This window comes from Mustela erminea, chromosome 11 (assembly GCF_009829155.1).
Source record: "Mustela erminea isolate mMusErm1 chromosome 11, mMusErm1.Pri, whole genome shotgun sequence".
Lineage (NCBI taxonomy): Eukaryota > Metazoa > Chordata > Mammalia > Carnivora > Mustelidae > Mustela > Mustela erminea.
The window spans coordinates 35,406,374-35,427,592 of record NC_045624.1 but is presented as its reverse complement, the minus strand read 5'-3'; positions in this window follow the sequence as shown (position 1 = coordinate 35,427,592).

Here is a 21,219-nt window from a genome sequence, read left to right as displayed (position 1 = left end):
ATAAAATCTTTTGAAAAAATAAATAAGAGTACCTTACCTCACAGGCTGCAGGTTTTCACAGTAAAGCACTTAGAAAAGTGCCTGACACAGTATATATTATACAAGTACTAACTAAACCTGAATAAATAATATATTTGTTTAAATAAACTATGATAACTATAACTGTAATGTGACACATGATAATTATATATATTATATACATATCTATATGCGTAGGTATAGAGATGACATAGATAATATAGATGACAAACAAAGCAGTGTTCTAGTACTAGTAAACTGAAAGTTGTGTCTTAGAAGAGGAGCATACTACTTATATTAAGATAGAAGCATAAAAATACTACTAAATTACTAATTCCTATTGAAAACCAGTTTACTTATTGTGATGAGCACTGAGTCTTATATGTAAGTGTTGAATAAGTGAATTCTACACCTGAAACCAAAATTACATTGTATGTCAACTAACTTGAATTTAAATAAAAACTTGAAAAAAAAAAAAAAACCCAGAAAAGAAAACCAGTTAAAAAGAAACAAAATTTTCAAATGAAGACATATTTAAAACATTGCCTACTGTGTACAAAAAAAGCCTTAACACTGGTGAAATACAATCAAATTTTAATTCTCAAATTATCTTAATGGAGAGAAATATGAGGCAAGCATTTGTATGTTTCCTATGCTTGTCACCTGGCACTTACAGATATAAATACATGTAAAGGAGGTAAGTCCGACTCCTATCCCTCCAATACTTGTATAACCAGGCTGGGCCAGTTATCACAATAGTTCTGTTCATTCGGTTAATATTTATTGACCACCCATTATATAAAAGGCACTGTACTGAATGCTCTGTAATAGCATAGTGCATGCATATGGTATTTTAAAGTACTTCCAACATTCACAAGTATTACCAAGCTTTGAGTTACGAGGTACAGTAGGCAACACTGGTGTTCTACTTATCAGGTTACAAATGTGGAAACTGAGGCCCAGCAAGGTTAATTGTACTACCCAATGTCACAACAGTGGTGGTGAATCAGGCTACAGAAGCAGTAATAGTAATAATAAAAAGGAGAGAGGGAAGAAATAGCCCATCAAAACGTTCTGCTTCATAAAAGCCTTGATTTGAAAGCAGTGTTAAATGGCTTGGTCATACATGGAATACAGACCAAACACACTTCGTCATTAAGGGTTAAGTTTCTTTTGATTAATACAGACCAAGTTCCAATAATAATACTGTTTTTTAATATAGTTGGTATATTCTTAAGTTATACTTTTCTCTCTTCTTGCTTAAATGTAATTGAAAAAACAAGCTTCAAAAAAGGTACCCTATGAATAAATAGGGTATGTAATGAGCAACCATTATACATGATTTCTTCACTCATGTGGAACTCCTATAACCCACTAATGAGTTCACCACTTGTGAGGTACTAAGGCCTTTTGTTTCAACTAGGTTAATCATATTTTATGACCAACCATTATGTCTCTTCTATTCATGTATACTACTATTTCATCACTAGGTACAGTATTCATACTTTATGGACCAATTTATTATTTGGCTGCATCTGAAAACCAAGTCTATGTGAATATTTTATTTGATATGCAAAATATACTAAAGTTACTGTTACCTTTATAAACATATAATAAATCATATAAAAAGGCATATTTTAGAAAAACAAGAAAATTGAATAGGAAGTTTTTGAGCTTTCCCATCCTCAATATCAACACACTAAGCATGCAGAAATTTATTTGGCTCAGTATTGATGGTAATAAGGTCTACTATTTATTGGGTACCTTCTTTGCACTTTACTCTTTATGTATATATTTATATATTCATTATTTCACCTAACTGAATCTTTAAATTGGGAATATTACAATAGTCATCTTCATTTCACAGCTGAGGAAAGTGACATTCAGCAAGGGTAAGTAAATTTTTCATGTCACAGAATGGCAAATCTGAGCTTTTATTCTATCCTGACCACATTGTCTCCTACGTCATAGCTTTTCCCTACCCCCACTCCTTCCACCCTCTCCGACCAACAAGCTAGCTGATGTTTGTCTTAATTACTACTCCATCATCACTGCAGCTCATTTATTTAGTTATTCATTCAATATACATTTATTGACTATCTACTACAAGCTAGGAATGGTTTGGGGAAGTTAGGACCCAAAGGTAACACGGCAAAGTCTCTGCTCTCAAGTACTTAGAGACTCAGGGCGAAGGCAGGCAACAGGACATAAATAAACAAGATAATTTCAGAAAGTGATAAGTGCTGGGAAGATAAACAGAGTGAAGAGATAGAGAATGTAGGAAGGGGGCTGGTGGAAGCAGAGTGTGTCTATTTTAAATTGGAAGACCTTTCTGAGGAGGTGACATCTGAGCTGGGCCATGAATGATGTGAAAAGACACCAGGTGATCTGGGGCTGGGCGTTCCCAGCAGAGGGAACACCAAGTGCAAAGGCCTAAGGCAAGAACAAGTTTAGCCTGTTCAAGAAATAGCTAGAATACCAATGTGGCTAAAATGTAGTGAGCTGAGAAGGAAGTCGTAGTATGAGCTGGGGCTGAAGAAATAAACAAATGCTCGATCCTATTGAGCCTTTTAGGTCCTGGTAAAGAGTTTGGATTTATTTTAAGTGCTGTGGGAGGCCACTGGAGTATGTGGAAATGTCCCAGTCTTATCACAGCCAGTTCAGCTCCTGTTTACCTCCAGCTGCCCGTTATCTTCTTGTGATGAAGCAGCTGCCTCAACTATCACTGTCACCCTTAGAATCTCTTCTGTTTCCTGTGGGTTTACCTGACACATTTTCCTTTCTTGATACTGATGCCAGAGCCACATTAACTTGATACCCACTTTGGATGCCTCGGAACTGCCCAGAACCCGTTCTACCATTCACTAAAATTATCTTTACTGCCTTTGACTCAATGCTGCTAATACTAGGAGATGTTAGAGAAACTTCAAAAGGGTGAAGGTAATTGTGGGAATTCACAGTGCCTGGATAGACAAAATCTGACTTGTATATGCCTCCTTGGATGAGAGAAATTGAAAAACAAAGGAGTGCTGGGAACACTGGGCCTCTTTTGAACTTTCCTGGCTGAAAGTGGCCAGATTCTTACTGCTGCTCAAGGATCTCATCTAGAGAGTAAAGGTTTGAATCTTGAAAAACAGGCACCTGTGGTGGTCATGTACTTCATGAACTCCTTGCCTCCTTTTTTTTTTTACCTTTGTGCTTAGTGTATTGATAGGACCCTAATAAAAGTGGAGACAAGGTTTGGCTCGAGGCCTTTCACTAGAGTATCTGGTCCCCAGGCCTCTCCTTCTCCTACTAAGGTGTCTGGAGTAATCTTTTCATTCACCATCTCAAGGTTTGCTGGCCAAACCTGACAGATAATTATTCTAAAGTGTGGGGCACCTGGGTGGCTCAGTGGGTTAAGCCGCTGCCTTCGGCTCAGGTCATGATCTCAGGGTCCTGAGATCGAGTCCCGCGTCAGGCACTCTGCTCGGCGGGGAGCCTGCTTCCTCCTCTCTCTCTCTCTCTGCCTGCCTCTATGCCTACTTGTGATCTCTCTCTGTCAAATAAATAAATAAAATCTTAAAAAAAAATTATTCTAAAGTATGGCGATCTGACACCACATTACTAAACTCTCAAAGAAATGTTCACTTTTTTTTTTTTTTTTAAGAGAGACAGAGAGCACAAATGGCGGGGAGGTACAGAGGGAAAAGGGAGAGAGAATCTTAAGTAGACTTCTGCTGAGTGCAGGACTTGATCCCATGACCCATGAGATCATGACCTGAACTGAAATCACAAATCAGACTTTAACTGACTGAGCCACCCAAGTTTCCCAGAAATGTTCACGTTTTTTAAAAAGAAATGTTACCCACATGAGTTTTTAATCTGTAGACTGTCATAACTTTAATAAAGTGACTTGGGGATCATCACTTGTACAGGTGTTCCCAGGATTAGTCCTAAATTAATTCTTCTTTTCAAAGTTCCTTGACTTTCTTACCTCTGACCAGTACTTTAGATCTCCTAAATTTTTCTTACACTTACTCTCTTGACAGTGGTATTGGGGGGGAAAGGAACCAATGGGAAGAAGATGAGTCAGAGGCAAATGTTTTATTTTTTTTTTAAGATTTTATTTACTTATTTGAGAGAGAGAGAGAGAGTGACCAAGAGATAGCACAAGCCAAGGAGGGGAGGAAGAGGGAGAAGCAGACTCCCTGCTGAGCAGGGAGCCGGGTATGTGGGGCTCCATCTCAGGACCCTAGGATCATGACCTGACCAACCGCTTAATTGACTGAGCCACCCAAGCACCCAAGAGGCAAATATTTTAATTAAAAGTTAGTTTTAAGCTAGGATTTGTATTGTAGGTATATGCATACATGTATATATTTACACTTAGTAGGTATATAAACCATTTCTAGAGAGAATGAATTCTAGTATATAATAAAAAGCTTTGATATTAATTAAAGTTTGCTTCGAGGCTTGTTAATAAAAAAGATCCAAATCATTTCTGTGCTCTTGAAAAGTAGTTATAATCATTTCTCTAGTATATTGCCCATAATTTCAATCAAACTGGTTAAGGGAATACAGCTAGAGAAACCAATTTTTTTTTAATTTTTTATTTTTTATAAACATATATTTTTATCCCCAGGGGTACAGGTCTGTGAATCACCAGGTTTACACACTTCACAGCACTCACCAAAGCACATACCCTCCCCAATGTCCATAATCCCACCCCCTTCTCCCAAACCCCCTCCTCCCAGCAACCCTCAGTTTGTTTTGTGAGATTGAGAGTCACTTATGGTTTGTCTCCCTCCCAATCCCATCTTGTTTCATTTATTCTTCTCCTACCCACTTAAGCCCCCATGTTGCATCACCACTTCCTCATATCAGGGAGATCATATGATAGTTGTCTTTCTCTGCTTGACTTATTTCGCTAAGCATGATACGCTCTAGTTCCATCCATGTTGTCGCAAATGGCAAGATTTCATTTCTTTTGATGGCTGCATAGTATTCCATTGTGTATATATACCACATCTTCTTGATCCATTCATCTGTTGATGGACATCTAGGTTCTTTCCATAGTTTGGCTATTGTGGACATTGCTGCTATAAACATTCGGGTGCACGTGCCCCTTTGGATCACTACGTTTGTATCTTTAGGGTAAATACCCGATAGTGCAATTGCTGGGTCATAGGGCAGTTCTATCTTCAACATTTTGAGGAACCTCCATGCTGTTTTCCAGAGTGGCTGCACCAGCTTGCATTCCCACCAACAGTGTAGGAGGGTTCCCCTTTCTCCGCATCCTCGCCAGCATCTGTCATTTCCTGACTTGTTGATTTTAGCCATTCTGACTGGTGTGAGGTGATATCTCATTGTGGTTTTGATTTGTATTTCCCTGATGCCGAGTGATATGGAGCACTTTTTCATGTGTCTGTTGGCCATCTGGATGTCTTCTTTGCAGAAATGTCTGTTCATGTCCTCTGCCCATTTCTTGATTGGATTATTTGTTCTTTGGGTGTTGAGTTTGCAAAGTTCTTTATAGATTCTGGACACTAGTCCTTTATCTGATATGTCGTTTGCAAATATCTTCTCCCATTCTGTCAGTTGTCTTTTGATTTTGTTAACTGGAGAAACCAATTATTTTATTACACACATGTTTGAATGGAGTGGCCCAGTAATTACTTAAAAGTTTATGTAAAGATTATCCTTTAAAATTTTCATACATGTAAGATCTCAGAAATTTTATTTCCCCTATACTTAACATTAGTAGGTACCTTTAGATCCAGTGCCAGAGAACAGTGAAATAAGGCTCCAGGAGAACTGCTAGACACCCTGAAAGCAGCTAGTCTTGACTGCAGCAGGAAAACTGGAAGAAACTTGGGGGGAAAGTCATTTGATAGAATTTTTTTTTTAAAGATTTTATTTATTTATTTGACAGAGAGAAATGACAAGTAGATGGAGAGGCAGGCGGAGAGAGAGAGAGGGAAGCAGGCTCTCCGCTGAGCAGAGAGCCTGATGCGGGACTCGATCCCAGGACTCTGAGATCATGACCTGAGCCGAAGGCAGCGGCTAAACCCACTGAGCCACCCAGGCGCCCCAATAGAATTTTTGATATGACAGAGTGTTTGAAAAAATACATACATCAGAGAAAAATAGTGTAAAAAGAGGGTAACGTGGGGTGCTTGAGTGGCTCAGTTGGTTAAGCATCTGTCTTTAGCTCAAGTCATGATCTCAGGGTCCTGGGATTGAGTCTGGCATTGGGCTCCCTGCTGGGCAGGGAGTGTGCTTCTCCCTCTCCCGCTGTGATCTCTCTCGATTTTGCTCTCTCTCAAATAAATAAATAAAATTTTTAAAAAAAGAAAGAAAAGGGAAATGCAAGAAGTAACACCATGAAAACCAAAAAGTAAAACAATAAATGAAAAGAAATGTCTAGCGTTCCATGCCGTATTACCTGGGGTCTCTGCTGGGGCTATTGCTAGAGCATGTACACCTAATTCTTTCTTTGTGGCTCTCAGCTTTTTCATAGGATGATGACTGGGTTCCAAAGGGACCAGAAAGAAGCTGTATAATTTTTTAAGGCCTAGATTTTAAGTCCCTTAGTCTTATTTCTGCCATAGTGACAAGTATTCGTCAGCTTAGGATGCCATAATAAAATACCAAAGACTGGGCAGCTTTAAAAACAGAATTTTAGTTTCTTTTCTGACAGCTTTAGAGGCTGAAAGATCAGGATCGGGGTTCCAGCATGGTTGGGTTCCGGTAAGATAGCTGCCTCCTCTCTCTGGTATCTCCTTATACGAGGGCACTAATTCCATGGCGAGGGCTTCCCCTTCATAACCTTATTTGAACCTAACTAATTCCTGAAAGCCCCATTCTAAATACCATAACACTGAGGGGTTAGGGCTTTAACATATGAATTGGAGGGGACACACTAAAGTGCATAGCACTGATTCAAGGTTGGAGAGGGGCGTAGATCTCTTTTCTAAATGAGAGGAATATTAATGTGTCATATTAAAAAAAATCATGTAGATCATGTGGAATGGGAGACCTTGTTATGGCCATCTTGGAAAATGAAATCTGCCACCTTATATGTGCATGTATACAAACATACACACACACATACATATATGTGTGCATATGTGCATGCATATGTGTATGCATATTCTCTAACTGTCCAATGAGAGGGCCCAAGAGCCGTAACTGTGCCCTATTCCAATTGCATTGAGTACATCCAGATCTTGACTTCCAAATATCACTCTTCTTTATAGAGAACTGGGAATCCTTGGGGAAATGGCTGACTCAAGAGCTAAGTTGTGACAGAAATCAAAGAATGATTAGGGCTACCAAAAGGATACAGGGGTCAGCTTAAAGGCCAGCTCCACTAGCCAACTCTGGAACCATTTGAACATCAAAACAAATAATTAAAGTAACTGATAATATAAACTACTGAATTAAATAAATAAAAACTTCAGTGAGGGGCACCTGGGTGGCTCAGTTGGTTGAGCAGCTGCCTTCAGCTCAGGTCATGATCCTGGAGTACAGGCATCAAGTCCCATACCGGGCTCCCAGCTACATGGGGAGTCTGCTTCTCCCTCTGGCCTTCTCTCTCATTCTCTCTCTCACTGTCTCTCTCTCAAATAGATAAATAAAATCTTGAAAAAAAAAAACTTCAGTGAGGAATGGAATATGTACATAGTTTCAAACTACCTCCTCATGCAAATATTAATTATTTACAAAAGTTAGAAAAAGCATTTCAGGGGTGCTTGGGCAGCTCACTCAGTTAAACATCTGCCTTCAACTCAGGTCATGATCCTAGGATCCTGGGGCGGCGGCAGGTGGGGGGGTGCTTCGTCTTCCTTTGCCCTACTGCTGCATGCCCCCCATGTGGCTTGTACTTTCTCTCTCTCTCAAATAAATAAATAAAATCTTTAAAAAAAAAATAAACAAGAAGAAGAAGAAAAGGCATTTCGCAGTGAGGAAGTCTGACATACACTCTTTTAACTGAATGATCAAAGTGATCATCATTAAAGGGACAAATTGAAACTACATTGAGAAAGCGCAGCCGCTCTTCTATGGTATTCCTGCAGAAGAAGCATAACTTGAATCAAATCATGAGGATGCATCAGACACTCAAATTTAGGAACAGTTAACAAAATAACTGGCCTGTAATCTTCTAGAGTTTCAAAGTCAAGACTAAAGAACCATTCCCAACTGAAGAGCATCAAAAAGACTAGATGGCAGCATGTAGTTCTGAACTGGATGTGTTTGCTATAAATAGCATTATCAAGACCATGGAAAAATTTGAATGGAATTCTAAACTTACAAGACAATAATGTATCAATGTTAATTTTTAAATTTTGAGATTGTGTTATGGCTACATTGGAAAATATTTTTTTTAAAGATTTTATTCATTTATTTGACAGACAGAGATCACAAGTAGGCAGAGAGGAGGAAGCAGGCTCCCTGCCGAGCAGAGAGCCTGATGCGGGTCTCAATTCTAGGACCCTGAGATCATGACCAGAGCCGAAGGCAGAGGCTTTAACCCACTGAGCCACCCAGGCACCCCAGAAAATATTTTTATATGTAAGAGACACTCAGTAAAGAATTCTGGAGGGATGTTACATCAACAATGTACTCTCAAGTGGTTCAGGAAAAAAAAATGTGTTGTTGTTGTTGTTGTTGTGATATACTTGTGATTTTTTGCAAGTGGGAGATTGTTCCAAATTATATTTTTAAAAATAACACAAGTCTTAGTACACATTCAAATTGCTTATTTATCTTATCTCGTGTATCTGATCCACAAACTCTACAATTTTGTATATTACCTTATATCTTACCACTTCCCTGGAGTGACCACTTGCTTTAGTTCCAGAGCTGGCCAAGTCTTTTCTCATGCTTTTACAAGAATAGTGATACCTCTTTCTTTTCTCTCTCCTAGAAAATCTTTCCTTATTCTCTATGACCCGTTGAAATGCTCTTTCCTGTGGAAACTTTTCAACTCTGTATACTGTTACTTAGGCCCCCCCATTCCCATCAACTTTATACATTATTCTGTGAGTATTGTCTGTAATAAGGAACTTGTCACAAAGGAAAGACCTGTAATACATTCATCTTCCTATTTCTGGGACTTGTCACAATCCCTAGAACATGGGAGCCCCTCAATGCATTGTATTGAATGAGTGAACACTAAATTAATGGATAAAGTGTTGAAACTGTTTGTTAATATTGTGTTTCAAAAGGAGTGCTGTTGTAACTCCTAATCCTATATATTACATAAACTTATGGACATATATGATCTCTTGGGGAGCTTATAGTGGTCCTATTATACATGTACTTCATTATATGTTCTTTCAAATCATTTTTTTTTAGTAGAATGAAAATAGAGAGAGAGCATGAAGGAAGGGAGAAAGGAAAGAAGAAATGGAGAGAGATTAGAAGGGAGTTTCGGAAATCCAGTGAATTGGTAAAACTCTAATATCTGGTCAGCACAGCTGCTTGGGCATAGCAAATAGCACACTTATTTTAGGGTAGACAAACCTGCATGTGACCTCCAACTCTGCCTCTTTTCAGTTATGCCATCTTAAGCAAGGTAGTTAACTTCGACGATTCTCAGATATTTCATATTTTAAATGAAGATAATACTGTGAAATCCATAGCCTCATTGTGATGATGAGAGGGAACATTTTAAATAAAGAGCTTAACATTACGCTTGGAATATTATAAGTTCTTAGAAGACAGAAGCTCTTATTTTTATTATCCCTACGATTCTGATGCTCAGTACCCTCTGATAAACTATCACTTTGTTGTACTTTATCAATAAGTTAATCCACTAGAATAAATGTTTGAAAGTATGAAACCGCAAAGTCCTACTTCTAAAAAATCTAATAGTTTTATTTTTTTAATCTATAAAAGTGTCATGTTTATGATTACAGGTTTTACTTTCAATTTGGTTATGTTCCAAGTCAGATATATTTCCAAGTTAGTTAGTTGTGTATGAGAATAGACAATTGGACATTTTGCACATGTAAAGCATCTTCTTTGGTTTTGACAAGATGAGAGGTATATTGTACTTAGTTCTTAGGATCGTTTTCTCACTTTCCAGACAAAGGGTTTTTTGCTGCGAATCTGTCAGTCTTAAACCTCATGGGATATGCTCTCTTCAACCCTCGTCTCTCTTGTTTTTTGAGTAAATAATTATACGATGTTTTCCTCCAAATGCATACATTGCTCTAAACCAAAGCTCTCTACAAGAAAAATTTACATGGAAATGAATCACATAGTAAGTATTAATGGTGTTTTGAAATAATAAACAGCAGCTATAAAGGCTTTTAGGCAAGTCAAACTAAAAAAATAAAATAAAGTGGAGGTTACTGAGTTCAGACTGATGTTATTTTTCACATCACTTCTCTTAGAATTAGAAATCCATGAGCAATAACAATAAAATCTTCCAAACTGAAGGCAACAAAAGATTTCAAAGAGTAAGCCCAAGATATCACACTTCTAGCTTTAAGGTCATGGAGAGTGAGAAACCTAAGCATAGAGACCCATTCAGAGTTTGTATTTGTCTGTGACCCCCAGTATTACATGTGAATTTCAATGGTGTTGATGTCCACATTCCTCACATGAATTGCTGAAGGAGTTTCTGCACACCACCTCCTTCAGTATTCAGTCTAAACAAGTCAACAACCACTATTCACTCCTTGGAGTTTGAAGAACTTTCTTTTTATGTGCTTTGAAAAGTGTTGTATAAAATTGGAAATTTCTAGGGTGTTACTCGTGTTCAAGGACAGATTTAAACAATGAGGAGACATCAGGCTTGGAAGAGTCTCTGAAAACAAAGGCAACCCACCACCAATATCCTGTATGAGGAAAAAACGTTGTTTGGAAAAAGCTGTGAGTTGATGTATCACAGAATACACATACACCAGTGTAATTATTACAGATAAGTCCCTCTTCTCATGCTCTACAGCTGTATTGCTGGGTCTTTAACAATGTTCAGAGGCTACACTTTGCACCATGGATTTCAGAGGGCACCTACCAAGCCACCCATATTTTGGAAGCAGTGAGCAGGAGGATTAATGAGTTGCATAGTGCCCCCCTCCTTTGAATGAGTATTTATTGATTCTGACAGAGGCATAGGGAAGTGAATGATAGGGAGTAGAGTTGCAAACCTCACCTGGCTCTCTGCCTTAATTTGTTTGTGAAAATGAATTAAGACTGATGGCAAATAAGACTGTGCAGGAAAGACAGGACACAGAAAACTATAACGGTCACAGAAAGGGAGAACAGTGACTAAAAAAATCCAGTTTTTAGCCAGGTGCTATTTTTATAATCTAGGATTTTAGGCACACATAATCTATTTTAATATAATGCATATGAATACATTCACAAAGTTATGTGCAGTTTACAGCCTTAAAAACAAGGTTTTCCTAACTTGCAGCACTGTAAGCTCAATTTCATGTACCTGGGTCTGAAAAAAAAAAAAAAAATCCAATTGTGTTGTTTTAGTCACGTACATCATCATCAATAAAAGAGATTTCTGGTGTTCGACCACAACAGCACCCTTGTTAAAGATGCATGAAGTCAGTGGAATAGGCCTTATTTCTCTTCAGCTGTGGAGGCCCTGGAGGTCCGACAGTGATAAACATTTGTCTGTCATTTAATGAGGCATAAGTGACTCCGAAGAGATGTAATTAATGTGTCGAGGTCTGGGTGTTCGTTTGCTTTTTTTGTTTGGTTTGGTTTGGTTTTTGGTAAGGCATGCAGTCGGCCACATCAAAATTAAGGTTAAGAATGCCATGCTGTTGGTATCCTCTCATTCTCTGTGGCTGTGACTTCTCTCATTTTGATGGGGGTAGAAATTAGAGTGAGGACAACACTGGGCCTCCGTGTGGCTATACTCTTGTATTAGCTTCCTAGGGCAGGTGTAACAAAGTACCACAAACTAGGTGCCTTAAAATAACGAAAATTTGTCTCCCGGTTCTGGAGGCTAAAAACCTGAAACCAGGGTGCCGTTTCAGGCACCTGAAATCTGTAGGGAAGATTTCCTTCTTGCCTCTTCTAGCAGCTGCTGTTTGTCTACAGTCCTTGCTATTCTGCAGCATGTAGACACATCACTCCTGTCCCTGCCTTTGCTGTCACATTGCTTTTACCTGAATGTCTCTCCCTCTGTATTCCCCTCTTTTTAAAAGGACACCAGTCATAACTGTACTAAGAGCCCATTCTACTCCAGTATGACCTCATCTTAACTAATTATCTCTGAAAGACACTTCTAAATAAGGTCATATTCTGATGTACTAAAGGTTAGAACTTCAATATGTGTTTTTGAAGGACACAATTTAACATATAAAATTCTCAATTGTTTTTTTTCCCTAAACCTAATTGTGTTTTGGATGCTATAGTTACACAGAAGAGAGTGAGAAACACATCCCAGTAAGCAACAAAATTGATTAGAGGACTTAAAATTATGTTTGAATTTCACGGACTCTCTTACCTTCTCAGTGTAATTACTACATTCTTCTCACTTGGTTAGATTTTTAAAATTACAGAATATTTGAAGAACAGAATCTCCTACTTATGATTTGCCTGATGAAATTTTTTAAATAAGTTTAAATTAATTATTCTCTTTTATTGACTGTTAATGAATCATCAAAGTTTCCATAAACCCCTAATCCCATCTGTGGTTCTGAGTCCCTTCAAATGGGCCCCCAGCTGTGGTTATAAACCATGTACCTACTATGGGCAGGACACTTTTCATACAACTCTCCTAAATCCCATTATGCTGGCATTATTCTATCCCACTTTACCTATAAATGAACAAAGTAATTATAGTTATGTGAGCAGCCAGTTCTTTTAAGTATTAAATGCAGAAAACCCACCCTTCTGGATTCTCCCGTAGCCGTATAACTGGCTTGACTAATTTTCCTCATTGACTGGCCTGGTTGTTAGGCATTATGTACAGACTGTCTTGTTGTTACTTTAATTTGGCCTGTGCTTATTATCCTGGGTGGGGGGGAGCACCCTGAATTTACTTGATGAAAGAGTTTTTTCTCCACTAATCTATTTGAAGACTGGCCAATTTTTGTCTGCTTTTTTTTTTAATTAAAAGGGATATAATTTTACTTCAGTTAATTGTAGAGCACAGACTAAGCATTTGTAGCCATTATAAGTATGACAGTGCATGTATTTACCTGGTATAAGCAATATTGAATCAATGTAATCTACAAAAATTTTTTATTTTAGCATTAATTTAGCAACTGATTTTTTTTAAGATATTTTTTATTTATTTGACAGAGAGAGAGGTCACAAGTAGTCAGAGAGGCAGGCAGAGAGAGAGGAGGAAGCAGGCTCCCTGCTGAGCGGAGAGCACGGCTGGGCTCGATTCCAGGACCCTGAGATCATGAGCTGAGCCGAAGGCAGAGGCTTTACCCCAATGAGCCACCCAGGCACCCCCGCAACTGATATTTTTAAGACAATATCCCCAGTCCTTGTCAATTTATAGGAATGTGAGGAAATAATTGACTTTGTTCTAATGGTAAAATTGGCTTTTATCCACTGAAATATCCTTTCTTCATTCCCCATATCCTTCCTTCCCCATTCTAATCATCTCCATCTGTGACTTATCACTACTAGCAGCAAGAGAAAGTTCTGTTAGTCCCCACCTGAATATTACACATTAAATGAGACTCAGACTCCACATCGTGATTTATAAGACACGTCCTACTCTGACCTCAGTTCCTTTGTGCTGCTGCTTGTTACACTCCACACACCACCCTGACTAGCTTGGGGTTAGTTCCTCAACAAGAGCTGGTTCTTTCCTTCCCAGGATCCTCCATTCACACTGTTCCCTCTGCTTTTCCATGGCTGTTCCTTTTATTTATACAGGCCTTAGTTCGTATTCGGAACATTTCTTTATGGCTGCCTGCCTTGCGGACTCTGTCTGTTAGATTTCCCCATGTTGTTCTCCTTCATATCATCTTCTGCTTTATTTCCTTAGGAGCACTTAACACCCTTCATTATTTGTCTGTTATTGCTAGGTCTCACTTTAGACAGTTAAGCTCTGTGATGAAGAGAATATGTCTGGTTTTTTGACCGTAGTACACCCAGTTTCTGTCGCATTGCCTGGCACATATTAGGTGTTCATTAAATATTTATGAAAAAAAATGAATAGGCATTTAATACTTGGTTTCCCTGTGATGTCTTGGTACATTTTTATTATTTTTGGTTTTGGCAATCTGCTTACTATTATATGGGAAAAATAAAAAAATATCAAGGTATGGAAAGTTCTGCTTTTATTTTTGCTTTTTGTTATGTGTTTGATTAAGAAAGTTAAGGTTTTAGGAATTTTATAGCTAATTGAAAGGTCTTTTAAAGACAATATTTTGGGATGCCTGCGTGTCTCCTTTGGTTAGGCATCCAACTCTTGATTTCAACTCAGGTCATGGTCTTAGGGTCATGAGATTGAACCCCATGTCAGTCTCTGCTGGGCATGGAGTCTGCTTAAGATTCTCTCTCTCCCTCTGCCCTTCCCCCACACATGCACATGTGTACTCTGTCTCTCAAAATAATAATAATAATAATGACATATTTGACCATAATACACCTCCATCACTATATTCTAAGAGTAACAAAAATCATCATTCTCCTGTTTGTGTCTCACATTTTACATAGGTTAATTGAGAACATAACAGACAAGGATAGGGGCACCTATCCACCTATCACCAGCTCGTGATTTCAGCTCAGGTGATTATCTCAGTTTCAGGAGATCAAGCCCCACTTTGGGCTCCACACTCAGCATGGAGTCTGGTTGTGATTCTCTCTCTCTCTCTGCCCCTCCCTCTCCATGCATTTGCTCCCTCCCTCTCTCTCTTTCTCTCTCTCAAAATAAATAAATAAAATATTTAAATAAAAAAAGAAGAATAAACTTATACTGAATTCCAAAGCACAATTTAAAAAAAAAATGTAATGCTCTATCCCTTTTGAAAAACAATATAAGAGACCATGAAAAATGTTTAGCTATAAAAATTATTCATATCTCTCATAGGTTTCTGGGGAAGTGTAATGTTGATATAAGTACTACAAATAATGACCCAATTATATATATGAAATGGTTGAATTGGTGGCTACTCTCTTTATTACCATCAGAGAATTGAAACTCCATTTGTTTAAACCATTAATGTGATACGTTGTTCTTTTAAAAAATTCCCCATGCTAATTGTTGGCTATTTCTCATATCCCTTCAGGACCCAGCCCATAACAATATATTAAATAATCACTCCATACATTTTAAACAAAGGAGTAAGCATTAAATATATGCCATTAAATTGAAATTGAAGTATACATATCCGTATTGTGAACTTTCCTAAACACTAGCTTCACCCTGTAATATAGTGTCCAGGAACAGGGGTTTGGAGGTATGTTTCTCAACTTTGCCACTTAGTGCCACTCAGCTATCTTTTCCTATAATGTTACTTATCTCACTGGGATTTCCTGAGACACCATGTGCAATACTGAGTACATCTTAAGCTCTCACTTAGCTGGTTATTGAAACTAATGATCAGGCAGGCTGTAAAACAGATACCATTTGTGATCTCTTCTAGCTCCTCAATCAGATAACTTCAGATACCTTTTAAAAGGCCCTATCTGGACAGAGTTTTCTAGAAACTCTGGTAATGTGCATAAGGTAAATTTGTTGAATAATAGCTAAAATATTAAAATATATGCTTGATTTATTCTACAAACTATAAAATTCCCAATGACAATTAGAAAATAATGACAAGTCTCATTGGGATTTACTGATAAATGTTATGCTTTGGCATTAGCTAACTACATTCTAATATGCAGTGGGAATCTTTGCCCAATTACAGTATACGTCTTTTCTTTACTTTTACCTGCAGGGGTCACTGCTGTCACAGGGCAATCTTCCTCTCTGTTTAGGTTTTGATGGGTAATTACCTGCTGACAGGTAATGTATTATAGGAATAAGGTAATATATTCTTACGATTTACTATTCAGTAAGGAATTCATTAACATAAAGATTATGACCTAGAATATACCCTTGGGAAACTTTCATGTTGATATGCTTTTATTTGGAAGGTGAGTCACTATGTTTGCTAGTGGAAAATAGTTGACAGAAACTTCATTTTTTACCTTACTTCTTATTGGATATAACTACAGGGTTCAGTCAAATGACAGTGAACCAAGAAAAAAAGTGATTCATTCATTTAAAATTTATTAAAGGGATATATCCTTGAATATCATAAGAGGTATGATTGTCATAAGAAAAATACATTATGTAAACCTAGTTAATGAAACTAACTTTACACATTTTTTTAGGTATGTTAGTAAATTACAAATAGTAGCCTTCATTCCATTCAGGTTGTTAATATAATAGAGACTATAAGAGATGCTTTGCATGAATTATTTAGTTAAGATGGTAACAATAAAGCTTAGCATTTTATAATCTAATGCAAGTTCAATTTTTATATTCATATAACTAATTCTTTTATATATAGTATTTGTCTAAGTATCAAATAATCTTTTAATAGCGAGTTTTTATTTAATTGGGGTAAATAGCCCAATTAGACTTATAGTTGATCTCATTCTTCTCTTTGAACAATTGTGAAGAGACGGAGTTTAGAGACAAATTGGACTAAATCCAATCCATTTCCTTTTCTAGAACAAAAATGATGTCTGCCAGGGAGACATCTTAAATGTATAAAGTTTCCATGCAACCCCTGACTGGGGAGAGTGTATCATCTACAAATAATAATACCTCTGCCTTGTTGGTCGGAGAACAGTACAGGGAATTCATTGCTGCTATGTATTTTTTGTGGAATACAAACTAATGTGACCAAAAGAATAAAGGAAGTTTGGTAATTTTCCACTAAGGTTTATATTGGCAATAAAATCAATTCAGAGAGTTTATTTTTAAGAAACTGATTTTTTAAAAATTCAAAGCCAAAATTGGCCATGACACCATCCCCAATCTATAAAAAAAGAAAGCCAAAATTGACAATGACGCCATCCCAAATCTATAAAATGGTTGTGTAACTCTATGATTTTTAGAACTGGATCCATCAAGTTCTTGCAAAATTAAAATAGGATTTTAAGAGTTAATTTTTAATTCCTTGGAAATTTCTTTATAACCTTTCCCTGTTTCACAATGAAAGACAAACACTGTCTTGAAGTTGAAATGCAAGTGAATTCTGAAAAAAAAATTAATGTATTTGTACTAGAACTGCAAATGTTTGACAGAAATTGGAAAGTGGCTCTTTAAAGAAACTCTCAGCAGGAGAGCCATAATTAGTTTTAAGATTTACTTCTAGTGGCTTCTGAGATCAACAGGACTTTGTTTGCTATAGCATCTTAAGGTATCTAGGGGACATTCAGTCGTCAAATATCAAGGGATCTATGGTTTACTGTAGTCAAAGAGCAATGTGAAAATATATGTGAAAGTCACAACAAAAGTTCCAAGCAGAAGCCATTTAACTTGAGGTCAACTCTCTTTACATGGAATATATATTTAGACTTTTCATAATCCTCAAAATAATCATTGTATAACTGTCCCATGCTGCATGGATCTGTATTATTATTTTGAGAAAAAAAAAGTCCTCTTCCACTCTTTTGTGTGGTATATATTCTGGTTTTGGAGAGAAGATGTAAAAATACACACAATAAAAATAAATTCTGTTAGTTTACACAGCAGTGATAGGAAAATGAATCATCATTTTAATTTTATATAACAAATTTGTATGAAAACTTAATCTAGTAAATTTTAAAACTCACTGGAAAAGGACCATAAAGGCAGAGAACTTCATATTGGCATTAATTAATTAAATAAGTAAATATTTTTTGAGCCTATATGATATACTATTTTTTATTTAGATATAGAAGCATAAAATATGGGCTTTCAACTTACCATTAGTTGAAAAGAAATGCAAATAAGGTAAAAAAATAATGATCAAAATATAGAATTATGTGCCAAATGAATGAAAATACTAAAAATAATTTTCCAAGAAAGGAAAGATATTCAAATCCATCATCATACACAAAAATTGTTACAGTTTTAAGCACAAAGTCCAAGCACAGAGAGTCCATGACTCTCTGTGATCATATCCTTATTTTATAGATGAGGAAACAGAGAATCACAATAGTAAGGGACTTGTCCAGTGACACACATAAAAATGAATGATAGAGTGTGCCATTAGAATAATTAAGGTGAAATGAACTATGGCAACAAGCCCGAATTCTTTTTCATACCCATAGTAATACTTCTGTCCTCCTGCCTTCAACTTTATGCCTGCTCCCAAAATAATCTTCCAGAAATGCCTTGGATCTATCACTGACTTGTTGAAAGACTTCTTCAGGGCTCTATGAAATCTAAACTTAAGGCTGCTTTCCTGCCTGTTTTTCTCACTGCCTTTCTCTTCCTCTCTGCAAACCAAGTATCAGTCAAGCTACTCTCCAAAAACACTCTGAACCTTTTGAAAACACTCTGCCTTTTGAGCATACTGTCCTCTCACCCTGGAAAGCCTTGCCCCTTATCTCTTCAACTGCAAGCTTACCATCCAGTCTTCTACTCAAAAACCACCTCTGGGGCCTTCCTTAATCTCCTCCATTTGGAATTAATCTCTTTCATACTAAACCTATTATATCTCTGGGGTATATACCTATTGCTCCTAAAAATCTGAAAGTTCACTGAAGACGGAGACCTTCAATCTAGCATATTTGTATCATCTGCAGTGCATTGAACAACTTACATATAGCCACAGAGAAGTAGCAATAAGATAGCAATTTATTAGTAATAACAATACACATAATTAAAATAGATGACTTTTATTAGGCACTTAACCCGGTAGCAGGCAGTATCCTATGTACTGTGTGGATGATTCGAATCAGAATTTGAAGCCAGGCAGTCAACTCCAAGACCTTTGTTTTTAGGTTCTGAAGTCAGCTGTTCTGGATTGAATCCTGATTCTACCACTTACTGGCTGAGTGCTCTCTGTGTGCATCAGTGCCGCACTTTTTTTTTTTTTTTCCTGATTTATGTTTTACCTTTTTTTTTTTTACTTTTTAAATTTTTTTTTATAAACATATAATGTATTATTAGCCCCAGGGGTTTTGTGAATTGCCAAGTTTACACACTTCACAGCACTCACCATAGCACATACCCTCCCCAATGTCCATAACCCCACCACCCACTCCCGACCCCCCTCCTCCCAACAATCCCCTGTTTTGTGAGATTAAGAGTCTCTTACGGTTTGTCTCCCTTCCTATCCCATCTTGCTTCCTTTATTCTTTTCCTACCCCCAAACCCCCAAAGTTGCCTCTCTACTTCCCCCTATCAGGGAGATCATATGATAGTTGTCTTTCTCCGATTGACTTATTTCACTCAGCATAATACCCTCTAGTTCCATCCATGTCTTTCAGCGCTTCATTTTTAAAGTGAAAATATTAATAGTGTTTATCTCAGGTTTTTAAATAGATTAAGTTAGATAATTTGTGTTAAATGTTTAGGGTAGTGCCTAGCACACAGCAGTGCTGATTAGTAGTTAACTCTACTTAATATAGTTTGTTCTAAGTATTTGGTGAGTTAAATTAACTCAGCTATCGTGGATAAACACTTCTTAATTTCTTGCCTCCGATCAAAATTCTATTCTGGCTTTAAGGACCTGCCTGTGAGCCAACTCTCTTGAAACTCTTTCCCAATACCATCAAGAGTATTCTTTCACAGTGTGGTATACTCCTAATTTTCCACAGCATCTAACTATAACATCTGTTAGCTTCAGGAAATAGTTATGGTCAGCTATGGTTAGCAATAATGTAAGAAATAGCTATGGAGTTACCAACTTTTTCTCATGACAATAGAAAAATGATTAATCTCTTGTGTTTTGGATTTAATCGTTCCATTGGCTCACTTAAACATGCAAAAATTATTCTTGTGGTAGGCAGAATACTTTGAAAGTCCTGAGTAGGAATACTTAAAAACTCTATACTTGGTCACAACTACAGCAGAATTCTAATTTATAAATTGGAAGGCAAAAACCTCTCAAGGTCCCCAGGTAGCGTTAACATATCAAAGATGAAGTGTTTACTCAATATGCTAGTAAAATCCCAATTTAATTCAATCTTTTCCCATACAAGAATTGTTTTGGTATCTGACGAACCATACTCAATTTTCTAGGTTGTATTAAAGCATGTTTTTGATGAGGTAATACATAACGATGTATTTTCCTATAATGAAAAGTAAACATATAGTAGGCATTTTCCCTGAATAAGATGAAAGGGATTTTACACTTGTTAGGACTTGATATCTTATTAGGTCAGCCCATAGGCCATGATGTGGTTGAGGAGGGTGACACAAATAACCAGAGGAGTGGTCGCAATGTATTCTGATGTTGCTGTGTTTTGGTCATGCCTTTTGAAACTGAAACATGATAGTAGTCTAAATCAGTCACTGGCTAATTGGTTTTCAGCACTAAAATAACTTTTGCTTCTCACTAGTTATTTAATGAGAATAATCTATACAATATTAAGTATTGTTTTATATTTTAGTATTAGGTGTAATTTTATATTTTAGTGGGATAATACTTTAGTGGTATAGCAAACACTAACATGCTTTGACTCAGTCTAAAATCTTGCAAGATGGTGTGGGTGTGGGTGTGTGTGTATGTATATATATCTGAGATCATCTTAAGGCAGCAAAGATTATCATCATAGTGGCAAAGATTAGGAAGAAAGAAAGGGAGAGTGTGATATAAAATGAAATGGAAAATAAAAAGCCTAGAAATCCAAAAGCTGAGTTCTCTCTCACGTTTCTCAGTGGGATTATGATCCCTTACCCAGGATACTTTCAGTTTTTCTGTTACAAGTGTGAAGAAATGACAAAATAATATCAACTACTTCAAATGTATGTACCTGGATTTCATGACAAAGAACATTTGCTTCCATTAGGCATTTAGACATAGACCTTTCAAGCCCTAGGGAATCCTTGGATTACATGAAATAAGCATTTGAGCAAAGGCCTAGGAGCCCCTAATAACAAATCATTTCTTTCCCTTTAACATAATGATGTTCAAATGTAAGTTCTACATATTTTGAATCCCATAAAGGGATATGTGGTAGTATAATTTATAGATAAATCATAAATATTTGAAAAATCAATTCCACAGCATCTCGGATCTAATTCTAACTTCTTTTTATATTAAATTTCATTAATTTCTTATT